Raw genomic sequence first — 15,684 nt, forward strand, 5'->3', positions numbered from 1 at the left:
TTGCCAGAGTAGTGGCCTCATCTGCTACTGCAACTTCAACCATAAACCATGCACTACTTGCGTTCTAGACAGATTATTTGACATATTCTTTCGTAGGTTTACTAGGAAGCACTTATTGAGTGAGTCAGATAAATTTTATGAACTGCTATACAATAAAAATCAATCTACAGGCAGTATATCTGGAGTAACTGCAGTCATTGCTGTTGCAGTGTTGTGACACAATTCACTCAAAGTTGATGGAATAGGAGAATCATACATATAGTCTTTCACAAACCCCCACAAAGAAGTATGACACATCATAAGATAAGGGGACCTCAGAGGCCAATGGTGGAATGTGAGAACTGTAAGCCCCTTACAATCGATCTATTTTTGGGGAAGCAGGAGGTTTAATTGCATGTCCTCGACGAAAATCAAGCCATACAGTTATAACTACATTGCACATGTTGAAATGGAGAACACCAATGTGTTCTGTTTCTGTGATATCAGCATCTCGACTTGCTGCATATTAGTAATTACCTAATGAGCAAGTGAGACAGCTAGCTGCACCATACCCTTACTGACAACCATATAAACTGGTAACTTACAACTGGGGCCATGATAAACTTCTAGTTTTGATGCATAAGTTAAAATTTATACCACGTTTCTATGTTCACTAATGTAGAAGATATAGCCTTGCAAGACTGGTTTAATCTTATGTAAACACCCTGTGAAGAATGGTCATGAGCATCACTTCCAGCCTCGAGACAGGGTTAAACTTGTCACTACACCAAAAGCAATTTAATGCCCTGAAGATATCAAACTGCATTCAGCAAGATTCTGAAATTCTACCAGTGGGTCGAAAAACATTTACCTCTCATAGTCATTACACTGCCTCCAGCAGGTTTCTAGCAACTTGCGCCAAAAATCACTATCAAAAAACGAGGCAACTATTGAGTCAAGAGATAAAGAATCACATAATAACTCCACACTTCAAGTTTCCACACAAAAATGTGTTTTATTTACTTAAATCAAGCATTTCGAAGTCTGTCATTTTTATTAAATTCCACCTACAGCTATCCTATTGGTCCACACACTGATGCAGATCCACTTTCGATCCTTGCAGTTTTCCCTTATTGGAAAAATAGCTTTGTTGAATACTAAGGATCGCCAACTTTTGGTTTAGACTTGATAAAAACTATCAAAAGACCATGTCTAACTCACAAGGATTATGGCTTCCCTCCTACACCAATGAAAGCTGCCAGCTGACTTATCAATCCTGTGAGCCACTATAAGATAAAAAAATTAAAATACAGTTCTTTCAGCCAATCTGCATCAGAGTCAGAATGCAGCATTTGAGTTGGTCGATCGATGTTTTCACTAATAGTTCTCCAGTGGCGAGTGGTGCTTCCTGCTATAACATCTCGCAAAATTATTACCAACAAATACTGTAAAACGCCAGCTGTCATAACAAAGTCTGTAGACTTAAGTCTAAATAGTAGCATCTTAAACAGTCAAATTAGACGCATTATGGAGAAACTAACCCACCATTTCCATGTTGGAGAAACCCCATCCCACCAAAGGCTGGCAACTGTCTGGTGTTCCTAAAAGCCAAGGGAATGGCCACATAATGAGGGCAGGAATGACATCTCACAGTGCTTCCACGACTGTTGCATGAACCAACAGCCTAAGATGGCTTCGCAGATATACAGTGTGCTAACTGAAAGTTGGATGATAGACTCACTAGACTTGAATCGGTAGAAGTTGGAAGGTTCCAGTGGGTAGTCATTCGTTTTTAGTTACAAACCACTTTACTTAGCTACAGTACTATGTGAGATAGCCATTGTTGCCTCCCGTGTTACTGTATTATACTACACATAAATTCATACCGTTTCCTTTCCTTGAGTCGATTGTAAGTAATTGTTGCATTTATTATCTTTATTAAATATGCCAACAGATAAAACACTTCCATTGTCGATTACGAACAACATTTGAGCGATTTTTACCTCCAGGAGTGACTTTTGCTTTCACAAAAGGCTTTTGACATGGATTAGGCCCAATTCATACTTCATGTCACGTCACGTCACGTCCAAATGTTCCATAATGCATTTGGAATGGTGGCATTCACACAGACTGTCAGTGTGACATCACGTCACCTTACATTACGTCACGTCACGTCACATCACCGTCAAGATTTGTAGGGAAGAAATTTCTGATAGTGACGTTGGTAGGGTGGATTTGTCATCACCTGGTAACATCATAAGTTAAGGTCCCCACCTTCACTCCGGCTATAGTAGTGTATGTTGTGCTTTTGCGTTTTCTTAATCTTAATTATTTTGCTTTGTTTTCTTGACGACTTGGATATTTCTTTCCTTGAGTGTTCTTCCGTAAGAGAAATCAGAAAGAGAAAAATGATTTAGGTTTTAGGTACCGGAACAAAGCTAACAGCTTCATTGTGCATAAATAAGAACATAAACTGATGAAACAGTTTTCATTAAATAAACTATTATTAAGTGAAAAAGTCAAGTCGATTGAAGGAGGAAAATACAGTTGTTAATTATGTTATTTACTAGGTGCACAAGAAAAACGGAATACTTAAGGTAAACAGACACCATGTATTGAAGGGAAATATGTTTGCTAGCAAATAAGTAAGGAAGTGTTGAAATGTTGTTTCCCTCTTCAGAAATTTACCAGACAAAATTTTTTAAGAACATCCGTTATGCAGTTTTCTTTAGCCATTAATAAACTTTATCGGTTTTAGTTTCCCAATTGTGATACTATGCCGGGACTGGGCTGTTAACAATTGGACATATAGGAGCTAAATTGTTTATTATGTACTAACAGTACAACTTACCCAGTTAATAAAACACTCAGCAAACTGCTGATGAAATACTTCATATTTGGGAAAAACTACACCATAAAAGTTCTAGAATTCTTGCAAATACATTAAAGAACATACAAATACCACACAATTCCAAATTCGTTTCACTGGGTATAACGAATGTCTACATTAACATACCTATACAAGAAACAATATGTATTATAAACCATAATCTCATGACTCATAAAAAACTATCAAATGAAGGCATACGTGGAGTTATACAACTTCTCAAACTAACCCTTTCACAATACTATTTCCAGTGTAATGGAATAAATGACACTCAACCAGCTGGTGTGGCTATGGGGAGTAATATTGCTGGAACCATAGCAGATATATTTCTTAAGCAAGTAGAAACAAAATTCTTCAGTTCACAACACCACCACGCAGTGTGGCGCAGTGGCTAGCACACTGGACTCGCATTCAGGAAAGCGATGATTCAATCCCATGTCCGGCCATCCTGATTTAGGTTTTCCGTGATTTCCCTAAATCGCTCCAGGTAAATGAAGGGATGGTTCCTCTGAAAGGGCACGGCCGATTTCCTTCCTCATCCATCCCTAATCTGATGAAACGATGACCTCGCTGTCTGGTCTCTTTCCCCAAAACAAACCAACCCTCACAACAACCCCTTCCGAAAACCTGATTTACTACTACCGCTATGTCGATGACACATTGCTACTCATAGAATGAAATGATCATGACATACAAGCAGTACACCAGCATTTCAATAATTTACACCCTAAAAAGAAATTCGTTGAAGAACTTCAAGAAAAAACAAATTGATAAACTTTCTGGATCTCACAATAACCAACAATACTACAAACACACTTTTGACATATGCAGAAAACCATCTGCTACAGATGGTACAATTAACTATACATCTTCACATCCAGAATCTCTCACATATACAATCTTTCATTCCATTATTAACAAAATATACCTTCATACATAAAGAAATAACTATTTTTATAGTCCATCACATACAGTAACAACTATGACCCTAATATGGTTCTGTATCTACACAACAAAAAAAACACACCCTAAAAAAGACCCCATGAAACATAAAATAACAATAATGAGAAAAACTGCATTAAAAAAGAAGACCATCTGCATACCATCAAACTATATAGGAAAACTATCCTATAAAATAAATGCCCTACTAAAACATACAAACGTGAAATTAGCATTCAGAACGACAAATAATATTAGCACAGAACTATGTTCAGGAAAAGGCATTCATCCATAACATATAACCTTATAATCTACAAAATTAACTGCAATAACCGCACAAAATTTTATATAGAATAGAGAGAAAGAAATTTCATCGCTAGCTTCAGAGAATATACAAGAGAAACAAGTAACAACCAACCCACCCTCTTTACACACCTCAAAAACGAAAAACACGAAGTTGACAATATTGAAAACGCACTAAAAATCCTGCACAAAATCCCAAAATGTCCAATCACGAATATTTTGGAAGAATTTAAAATATACATACAAACCAAGGATTATCCCTGTGACACACTGAATGAACAAACCAATATCAGGCACACACAGTTCTTAAAAATTTTATTGAAATTTTGTATAAGGATAACAACCAAAACACCAGAAATAAGAAACATACCAATAACAGTTCCATAGATACACAACTCACAGCAACATAAAGATCTTTGAGTAAACATCTAGCTGGCAACCTTGAATTTCTATAACTGTTAGATAGTAAAAAATTATGATATGATAGATGCAACAGAAAATATCGAGCATCTTTAAAATGTTGCTGAATGTAATATTACAACCATCAGCAGACAACAATGACGATTTACTAGTAGTTGACATATGTCCATCTACAGCATCAGTATGTGAGCACAACATTAAATGTAAAAAAGCCATTATAAATTACATATTACATATATTACAAATAAGTATGGTTGTTTGCAAATGTACTGAGGAAGGCACTAGGGCTGAAATAAGCTTATATACTAAAATAAAATATCAAGCAGCATATTTTTTCCAGTTTTCTGCATAATTCAATGACAAGTGGAACATATAATGAGGAAATAATAACTAGAATCAAAACATCATAGTTCTTAGGCGTTCATACTGTTGAGAATTTAAACTGAAAAAAAAACGCATTTTGGAACTCCTATAACAACTTAGTTCAGCGACATTTGCATTTCAAATCATTGCAAATCTTAGGGACAGAAAAATCAGGAAGTTAACATATTTTTGTATATTTTCATTCAATAATGCCATGTGGAATAATATTCTGGGCTAACTAAATTTAAGAAAGAAAATGTTCATTGCTCAAAAACGTGCTGTAAAAATAATGTGCTGTTCACCTATGATCAACTTTTGCACATATTTTTAACAAACTAGGCATTTTTGATACTGCCTCTCACTAGCTTTGTTCCATCATGAAAAGTTTATTGTAAATAATCCACTGTAGTTAAAATAAATGATGATGTACACAATTACAATACTGGAAGGAAATCTGAAACTCATTATTCTACATTAAGGTTGTGTTTGCATGGAAAGGAGTGCACAATGCTGCCATCAAAGGTTTTCATCATTTACACAGTGATATAAAATGTTTGGCAGACAACAAAGTAAAATTTGAAAAGAAACTGAAAAGGTTTATCCTTCACAACTCCTTCTGAAGGAGAAGAAGAATTTCCATTTTTTAAATTCCGTTAAAGGTGATGAGTAGGAATCATTAATTCACAAAAGCACTAACAATTCTTAAAAATGTAGATGATCAACATGTAGCGATATTAGTAAATGAATGTGTAATGTGAATGTAAAATGACTTGTTCCACGTAATGAGAATTAATCATACAAACGATCCATAGAACATGAAACTATCTAACTGTGTTATGTAATGTCACAAGATTTTAGGTTATAACATATGCTAAGATGTAGTTTATCTCCACTTGATAATGGCCACAGACTCGTAATTACAGTATTAGGTTTTACAAATAAATAATTTTACTGTCAAAAGGCATCCACAACATCATTTACAAACTGTTGCATGACTATGGTAAGAGAAGTTAAACTTAGCTTTTGACAGATATTTGTCAAATGTATTACTCAGCAAGGTCACAAAAATATTTCTAAATCAGACATGCACTTTACTACTAGAGTTCAAGACCTGCCCATAGAGAATAAATGAAAAATATTGTCATCTAAATCGATTTTAAATAGAAAATACGGATTTTCGCACCATATTTCTCCTATTCAAAGTTCATTCCAGGCCACTTGGAACGCTCTGGCCGTTCTCTGCATCCATATCGAAACATGTGCCCAATGAGATTACAATCTATGGAAATGCACTAACACTTTAAATTTGAACCAGTGATGTACACACTCCTCCATGCCTTTGAGACCAAAACATAGTGAGTGGAGTGTGTGTATTATAATGTTAGTCATCGAAATTTATTCGTAAATTTGTGTAAAAGTGGTTAGTTATGTTACCCACGGATGCACAGACAGAAGTGGAAAGTCTGCTGTTACTTTCTAGAGGTAATTGCTTAAGCTAAAATAATCATTTTGGTTTAAATACTGACTATTTATTTCGATGTTTTGACTCACTGACTTTTATGTTTACAGTATATAGGTTCATGAAAAACAGTACAAGGCAAACTTTTCGATCAACGTTTTGGAACGAAATGTAGCATACCAGTCAAATATAACACAATATGTTCAGACTGTTTCTGTGAAGCTCATTTTGATAGCTCTTTAAAGTCCAGTTTTCACATCAGAATCTTGCATTTCTTCATCGTTTTTCTCATACATGCAGAATGTAAGCTGCACTAGAATTTTCATTAATGATTGTAATGCATAAGTCTATGATACTGTTTATTTGATATTTACCTTGTTTTCCTTTGCTGTTGGCGATGGTATCACAGCAGCCGTCTCTGCATTGTATATTTTACTTAAATTGTTATATTTATGATGATCCAGCGAGAGAATGTTGCAACGAGGCAAACGAATTGTTCATTAAAAATTTTCAAGATATTAATTCTTTATTGTACATATACGATCATCGTGCTCTGTGCTAACTTTTGCATTGGAAGAGTTTTCTTTATTTTGAGAACTGCTGTTCCAGAAAGTATTAATAATTTATGTACATCAACAGCTTTGATATTCAGTGCTAATTATATGCTTCTGTTTGTTTTCTGGTTATGCCAAAAGACGTTTCACTCAGTCCAGACACACCACCTCATGACACTGTTGTTCATATCAAGAAACAGTTGTACTCTGAATTGAACATGCAAAACAGCAAGAAAATCAAGCTTATTCAGCAGCTGAATTGTCACCTCTAGCAGTAAAACAGTCATTTGAAACACATGATAATCGCCTTGCAGGAGAGGAACTACACAGACAAAGAGTATTCCAGTGCTTAATAGTGTAATCAATGTAAATGAAGAGTTGTCACACCAATTCAGCATGTGACTAACATTGTTACAAACCATGATAAAATTTTTAGCTATTTTCTCTCAATGCTTAATTTTTGTTCTACAAGAGCACATGATTATGTCAGGGTTATATTTGATACTTACTTGCCGCATCCTAGAATAACTAGTGGTAGCAAAATGGGGCACCTGGTTTCACTGGTGATGCAATATGTATGTCCACAGAATCCCACTGATTTAATGGTTATTGAAATTATGTGTAAGTGTTTAAACAAGGTTTTGTTTCTGAACTTGAGTGCTCACATGAGCCATTAATGGTCATTTGATAATCACTTACAATTAGGGTCTTTTATGGCTCATACAGTGAGAATGCTGTAAGTATTTTTTTCTCAAAGAAACAAAAATGAATGCAAATATGGTAATCTACTTATCTATGAAGGACAGTAAACTAGATTTGTCATAAAATACACTGGTTAATATGTTCCAAGTTTCACTTGCTTGTGAAAGTGAAATAAAGACTTAATTTCAGAGTGCTCTGGAGTATTGTTTTGTTTCGTATAAAATGATCATTTAGCCCTTTTGCAGGCACAACTCAGCGAAGATAATGCGTTGATGTCCTACTAGAATTGTGATCAGGTGACTATACCTATTTACTGATAATTTTATTTTTGTGATTTAAGACCAAAAACTATGGTGATACATACATCACCATGGCACCATTGTGGTGTATTAAAAATTTGTGGTAAATGGATTTCCCACTTCCCTTTTGTAAGCTGTTAAGTGTTGGCATTACATGTAAAAAATAATGAACAGTGTTTTCTGTTTTTATTTTATGTTTTCTTTTACTTTATATAAAAAATATTTGTTACCAATATTAAAGTTTGCTCATGACAATGTGAAAACAATCCTAGAAACTTTATCATGCAATAAAGGTACAAGCTGATGCAGGTTACAGCAATGTATAGTGCAGAAGCGAAGCAATGTGTTCGGACAACAGCTGATCCCACGACAGACAGAAACTGATCGTTGTAGCAGTTTTCATACCCCTGGTGCAGTATACTACCACAAGACGTCAGTCATAGACAGAGGTGGTAAGACATATTCCCAAAAGATTTAGGATACCTTTAAGTTGGTGGTAAGTATGCTTCCCAAGGACCACAATGACAGATTAATTCAGTGGTAAGTAGACTTCCCAAGCCCCTTCCAGAAACTACTTTGGTGGTAAACATATTTTCCAAGCACCATTAAAACAATGTTGTCTGTTGGGACATGTATTTCCCACAGTCATGAAGGCAATATTTCACAACAAACAGAAACTACATCTGGTGTAGCAGACTGCCACTAGATGCCAGGAGCATTACAGAAGTGGTAACACGTATTCCCTTAAACACTTTAATGAAATACATTTAGTGGGAAGTATTCCACACATGGCCTGTGAAAGGGTTAATTGTATAGCATATTTATTGCTCGAATTCATTTTTACAGGCATCAAGAATATATGTGCACTATTGATTGTAACGATAAGCTAAAATCATGATGGAAATATGTATTCCTGATCGTGCAAAATTGGACCTAAAGATTCTTAAAAAGAAGGAAAACGTATGAGACAGACAAATATAGGCTTCAGTTAACATTAAGTGTAAGGTTTTGATTTTAGTGGTGATGCTTAAATGCTCCTATGCTCAGTCAATAATTTTCATACGATATAATTCTATTCCTCTGACTATAAAGCGATATTTCTGTGTTTACATTATGAAAATTGCACGTTTTTGAAGTGAAATTATTGGGAGGAATTTTAGCCATTTGTTGTGTTAACTACTGCAGCTGATCGTTCGACTTAAATTAAAACGATCGACTGCTTTGCTGCGATGACGTCAATGCTTAACGAATGAAATTTTGCATAGACAGATTAAGCTCTCAACTCTCTAATTATAAATATTTTTCCCTGAAAGTATGTCATATTTAACTATATACTCAGATGTGACTGTCAATTCGGTGACTTTAACTAGAGAGGCCTCGTTTCACACAGGTTTTTACGGGAAAAACCCCTGTTTTTGGCTCAAGAATATGGTGGACTGTCTTGCCCCTGTCTTCAGCCAATACCTGTAGTCAGCATAGGTATAAACCCTGGTTTTCACAGGCATTAATGTCTTACATGTGCATCCAACCACCACCTTTCATGTAAGTCATCTTAAATGTGGATACACCAAACTTGTGCGCTTTCATACCAACATACTCGTAAGTTACGAAAGTGAAAAGGTATGCTACTTTCTTTCACGATGTCACTTCCCCCACCATTGCCTATGAGCTTCAGCAACTGCCAATAGGCAGATCTGCTCTCAATTTGCTCTGGTTCGTTTGACAGCACAGGATCTACAACATCATCGACACTTACAGTCTACAAACCACTGTGCATGGCAGAGGATATGTCCCACTGTATCACTTATTATGGCTTTTTCCTGTTTCTCTCAAGTATGAGAGCAGGAAGAATGATCGCTTAAATGTCTCTGTGCATGCTGTAATTAATCGAATCTTGTCCTCACGATCCCTATGGGAGTTATAGATAGGTGGTTGTAGCATATTTCTAGAGTCATGATTTAAAACTGGTTATTAAAACTTTGTTAGTAGACTTTCTGAAGATAGTTTCCATCTATCTTCAAGAGTTATTTCATCATCTCTTTAACACTCTCCTGTGGGCCAAACATACCTGTGACCATTCATGCTGCCCTTCTCTGTATGCATTCAGTAACCCCTGATAGTCCTATTTGTTCTGAGTTACATACAGTTGAGCAATATTGTAGTATGGGTCACACAAATGATTTGTGAGCAATCTCATTTGTAGACTGGTTGCATTTCCCTAGTATTGTAAAAACAAACTGAAGTCTGCCACCTGCTTTACACATGACTCAGCCTATATGATCACAGCATTTCTTGTCCCTACTAAATGTTACGTCCAAATATTTGTGCGACTTTATAGATTCCAACTGTCACTCACTGATACTATGTTTGTTTCCGTTTCTTGCAGTGCACAGTTTCACATTTCTCAACATTTATAACAAGTTGACAATTTTTGCACCACTTTTAAATTTTATCAAGGACTGACAGAATGTTTGTGCAACTTCTTGCAAAAAATACCTCATTGTAGATAACTGCATCATCTACAAAATGTCTGAGGTTACTACTAATAATGTCAGCAATATCATTAATATACAACATGAACAGAAAGAGACCCAACACAATTCCCTGAGGTACACCCAAAGTTAGTTCTACATCTGCTGATGACTCTCCATCCAAGAAAACGCGCTGTGTCCTCCCTACCAAAATATCCTCAATCCAGTCAAAACTTCACTTGATACCCCATACGATCGTACTTTCGACAATAAGCATAGTTATGCTGCTGAGCGAAATGTTTTTCGGAAACTGAGCAATACTGTATCTACCTAATTGCCCTGATTCACGGCTTTCAGGATGTGAAGAGACAAAAACGCGAGTTGGGTTTCACATGATCGATGTTTTCGAAATCCGTGCTGGTTGCCATGGAAGAGGTCACTCTGTTCGAGATACCTCATTAAGTTTGAGTTCAGAATAAGTTCTAAGACTGTGCAACAAATAGATGTCAAGAATATTTGTCGGTAGCTTTGTGGGTCACTTCTGCTACTCTTGCTATAGATGGGCGTGCTATGTGTGCTTTTCCAGCTATTAGGGCGACAGGTTATTTCTTTGAAGGGTGTACTATAGAATATAGTTAACAGATGGACTAACTATGCCACAAATTGGGTATAGAATCTGACAGGAATTCCACTGGGCCCTGGGGCTTTTCAATTTCAACGATCTGAACGGTTTCTCAACGTCACTGGCACTAATATCTATATCATTCACATTTTCAGTGGTATGAAAATTAAACTGGGGAAATACTCAGGGGTTGTGCTGTCTAAAGGAACATTTGAAAACAGAGTTAAGCATTTCTGCTTTTGCTTTGGTACTAATAATTTCAGCGCCTTGTTTGTTCATGACACTAACTTTGGTTCCACTATTAGTCTTTAAGTATGATCACTATTTTTGTGGGTTTTATGAAAGATCTTTTGATAATATTCTGCTATGGCAGTCATTGCAGGCTTCATGCACTACTCTCCTGTCTGCCAAACACTTTTCATTCTGTGTCCCTCTATCTATAGCCCTGTGCTTTGTTTTATACCTGTTATGCAGCAGTCCCTGTTTCTTCATATGTTTCTTTACAATGACTGTATAGCATGGAAGATCTTTCCCATCTGGAACTGTACTGCTACTTATGTAAGTGCATAGTCAACTATTCCTTTAAACTTGAGCCATAGTTCCTCTACATGTCCTAAGTGAAAAGTTTCAAGTTCCTTGTTGAAATATGACACAGCTCTACCTAGTTTACTGAACAGAGAACTCTTTTTGCTTGTATTAGTTGCCCTTCATACTTCGAATTCGTTGTTGCTATAACTGCCTCAAGGTCACTTACACCAGATCCAATCTGATGTGTATTTCCTCAAAGAGGTCAGATCTGTTAGTTGCTATTAGATCTAATGTGTTTCCATCATGAGTGGGGCTTACAACTATCTGTTCTAGGTAGTTTTCAGAGAAGGGGTTTGTAACATTTCACAGGATGTCTTGTAACACCCACCACTAACAAAACTAGAATTATCCCAATTCATTGTTTGTTGATTAAATTCCCCTCCAATGATTACAGTACGATTAGGGAACTTATGTACAAATGTACTTAAGTTTTCTCTATAGTTTTTGGTTACATCACAAAGTGAGTTTGGTTGTTGATAGAAGGGCCATATTATAATTTTATGCCCACCCATGATACTAAGTCTTACCCAAGTAATTTCACGTGCTACTTCAATTTCTATCTCAGTGGGTCCGAGTTTCTTGTCTACAGCGATAAATACACCAAATCATTCCCCTATCCTTTAGGTGTATGCTTAAATTTCGCTACTGTCAGCTTCAGATTTTAACCCACTTTCTGTGCCTAGTATTACACAAGCTTTGGTGCTTTTTAGCAGTTCAAAAGCTGGAATTTTGTTGCTAATGCTTCAGCACTTAACATTAAGATTTTAATATTCTCACTTGCTGGAGGTATTTCTTTGGATCTTGCTCTGATGCATCTGGGTCTCCTACAGCTAGAGCAAGACTCCTTTGTTTATATCATGGAGGTAACTCCAAAGACATAAGGTCGTTTATAAGAAATTTAGTTCACAAAATGCATCCATTCGTGACAGTTTGTTCAGCATTGAAAAATGAATGAAGCTGAATTTATGTATTTTCGAACATTTGTGTGTGCCTTCCGTTTCAAATACTAAAGCAAATAACATGTAATAAATCTGGTAATACAATAGTAAAAAAAATCAAAATTTTATTTCGATTTTTGCTGATTTCATCGAGAATAAAGTCGAGTTAAACAGTGTAATAGGAATATCATTATAGCATTCAGCAACTGCTATATTTCTGGCTGTGTACAAAAGTCTAACTCACATATTCGAGATGCTGTGCCAGCTTGCATTAAATTACAAGTAACATTTAAATATCTGGCAACTGGAGTCACTGCAATATACACTCCTGGAAATGGAAAAAAGAACACATTGACACCGCTGTGTCAGACCCGCCATACTTGCTCCGGACACTGCGAGAGGGCTGTACAAGCAATGATCACACGCACGGCACAGCAGACACACCAGGAACCGCGGTGTTGGCCGTCGAATGGCGCTAGCTGCGCAGCATTTGTGCACCGCCGCCGTCAGTGTCAGCCAGTTTGCCGTGGCATACGGAGCTCCAACGCAGTATTTAACACTGGTAGCATGCCGCGACAGCGTGGACGTGAACCGTATGTGCAGCTGACGGACTTTGAGCGAGGGCGTATAGTGGGCATGCGGGAGGCCGGGTGGACGTACCGCCGAATTGCTCAACACGTGGGGCGTGAGGTCTCCACAGTACATCGATGTTGTCGCCAGTGGTCGGCGGAAGGTGCACGTGCCCGTCGACCTGGGACCGGACCGCAGCGACGCACGGATGCACGCCAAGACCGTAGGATCCTACGCAGTGGCGTAGGGGACCGCACCGCCACTTCCCAGCAAATTAGGGACACTGTTGCTCCTGGGGTATCGGCGAGGACCATTCGCAACCGTCTCCATGAAGCTGGGCTATGGTCCCGCACACCGTTAGGCCGTCTTCCGCTCACGCCCCAACATCGTGCAGCCCGCCTCCAGTGGTGTCGCGACAGGCGTGAATGGAGGGACGAATGGAGACGTGTCGTCTTCAGCGATGAGAGTCGCTTCTGCCTTGGTGCCAATGATGGTCGTATGCGTGTTTGGCGCCGTGCAGGTGAGCGCCACAATCAGGACTGCATACGACCAAGGCACACAGGGCCAACACCCGGCATCATGGTGTGGGGAGCGATCTCCTACACTGGCCGTACACCACTGGTGATCGTCGAGGGGACACTGAATAGTGCACGGTACATCCAAACCGTCATCGAACCCATCGTTCTACCATTCCTAGACCGGCAAGGGAACTTGCTGTTCCAACAGGACAATGCACGTCCGCATGTATCCCGTGCCACCCAACGTGCTCTAGAAGGTGTAAGTCAACTACCCTGGCCAGCAAGATCTCCGGATCTGTCCCCCATTGAGCATGTTTGGGACTGGATGAAGCGTCGTCTCACGCGGTCTGCACGTCCAGCACGAACGCTGGTCCAACTGAGGCGCCAGGTGGAAATGGCATGGCAAGCCGTTCCACAGGACTACATCCAGCATCTCTACGGTCGTCTCCATAGGAGAATAGCAGCCTGCATTGCTGCAAAAGGTGGATATACACTGTACTAGTGCCGACATTGTGCATGCTCTGTTGCCTGTGTCTATGTGCCTGTGGTTCTGTCAGTGTGATCATGTGATGTATCTGACCCCAGGAATGTGTCAATAAAGTTTCCCCTTCCTGGGACAATGAATTCACGGTGTTCTTATTTCAATTGCCAGGAGTGTATGTATTGCATTCTGAAGAGCACTATTTCTCAGTTTTTGGCTCTGAGCACTATGGGACTTAACATCTGAGGTCATCAGTCCCCCAGAACTTAGAACTAGTTAAACCTAAGTTACCTAAGGACATCACACACATCCATGCCCAAGACAGGATTCGAACCTGCGACCGTAGCAGTTGTGCAGTTCCGGACTTCTCAATTTTTATTTTATTTCCAATACATCTACATCTACATTTATACTCCGCAAGACACCCAACGGTGTGTGGCGGAGGGCACTTTACGTGACACTGTCATTACCTCCCTTTCCTGTTCCAGTCGCGTATGGTTCGGGGGAAGAACGACTGTCTGAAAGCCTCCGTGCATGCTCTAATCTCTCTAATTTTACATTCGTGATCTCCTCGGGAGGTATAAGTGGGGGGAAGCAATATATTCGATACCTCATCCAGAAACGCACCCTCTCGAAACCTGGACAGCAAGTTACACCGCGATGCAGAGCGCCTCTCTTGCAGAGTCTGCCACTTGAGTTTATTAAACATCTCCGTAACGCTATCACGGTTACCAAATAACCCTGTGACGAAATGCGCCGCTCTTCTTTGGATCTTCTCCATCTCCTCCGTCAGACCGATCTGATACGGATCCCACACTGATGAGCAATACTCAAGTATAGGTTGAACGAGTGTTTTGTAAGCCACCTCCTTTGTTGATGGACTACATTTTCTAAGCACTCTCCCAATGAATCTCAACCTGGTACCCGCCTTACCAACAATTAATTTTATATGATCATTCCACTTCAAATCGTTCCGCACGCATACTCCCAGATATTTTACAGAAGTAACTGCTACCAGTATTTGTTCCGCTATCATATAATCATACAATAAAGGATCCTTCTTTCTATGTATTCGCAATACATTACATTTGTCTATGTTAAGGGTCAGTTGCCACTCCCTGCACCAAGTGCCTATCCGCTGCAGATCTTCCTGCATTTCGCTACAATTTTCTAATGCTGCAACTTCTCTGTATACTATAGCATCATCCGCGAAAAGCCGCATGGAACTTCCGACACTATCTACTAGGTCATTTATATACACTCCTGGAAATTGAAATAAGAACATCGTGAATTCATTGTCCCAGGAAGGGGAAACTTTATTGACACATTCCTGGGGTCAGATACATCACATGATCACACTGACAGAACCACAGGCACATAGACACAGGCAACAGAGCATGCACAATGTCGGCACTAGTACAGTGTATATCCACCTTTCGCAGCAGTGCAGGCTGCTATTCTCCCATGGAGACGATCGTAGAGATGCTGGATGTAGTCCTGTGGAACGGCTTGCCATGCCATTTCCACCTGGCGCCTCAGTTGGACCAGCGTTCGTGCTGGACGCGCAGACCGCGTGAGACGACGCTTCATC

The sequence above is a fragment of the Schistocerca americana genome, chromosome X, assembly GCF_021461395.2.
Source record: "Schistocerca americana isolate TAMUIC-IGC-003095 chromosome X, iqSchAmer2.1, whole genome shotgun sequence".
Classification (NCBI taxonomy): domain Eukaryota; kingdom Metazoa; phylum Arthropoda; class Insecta; order Orthoptera; family Acrididae; genus Schistocerca; species Schistocerca americana.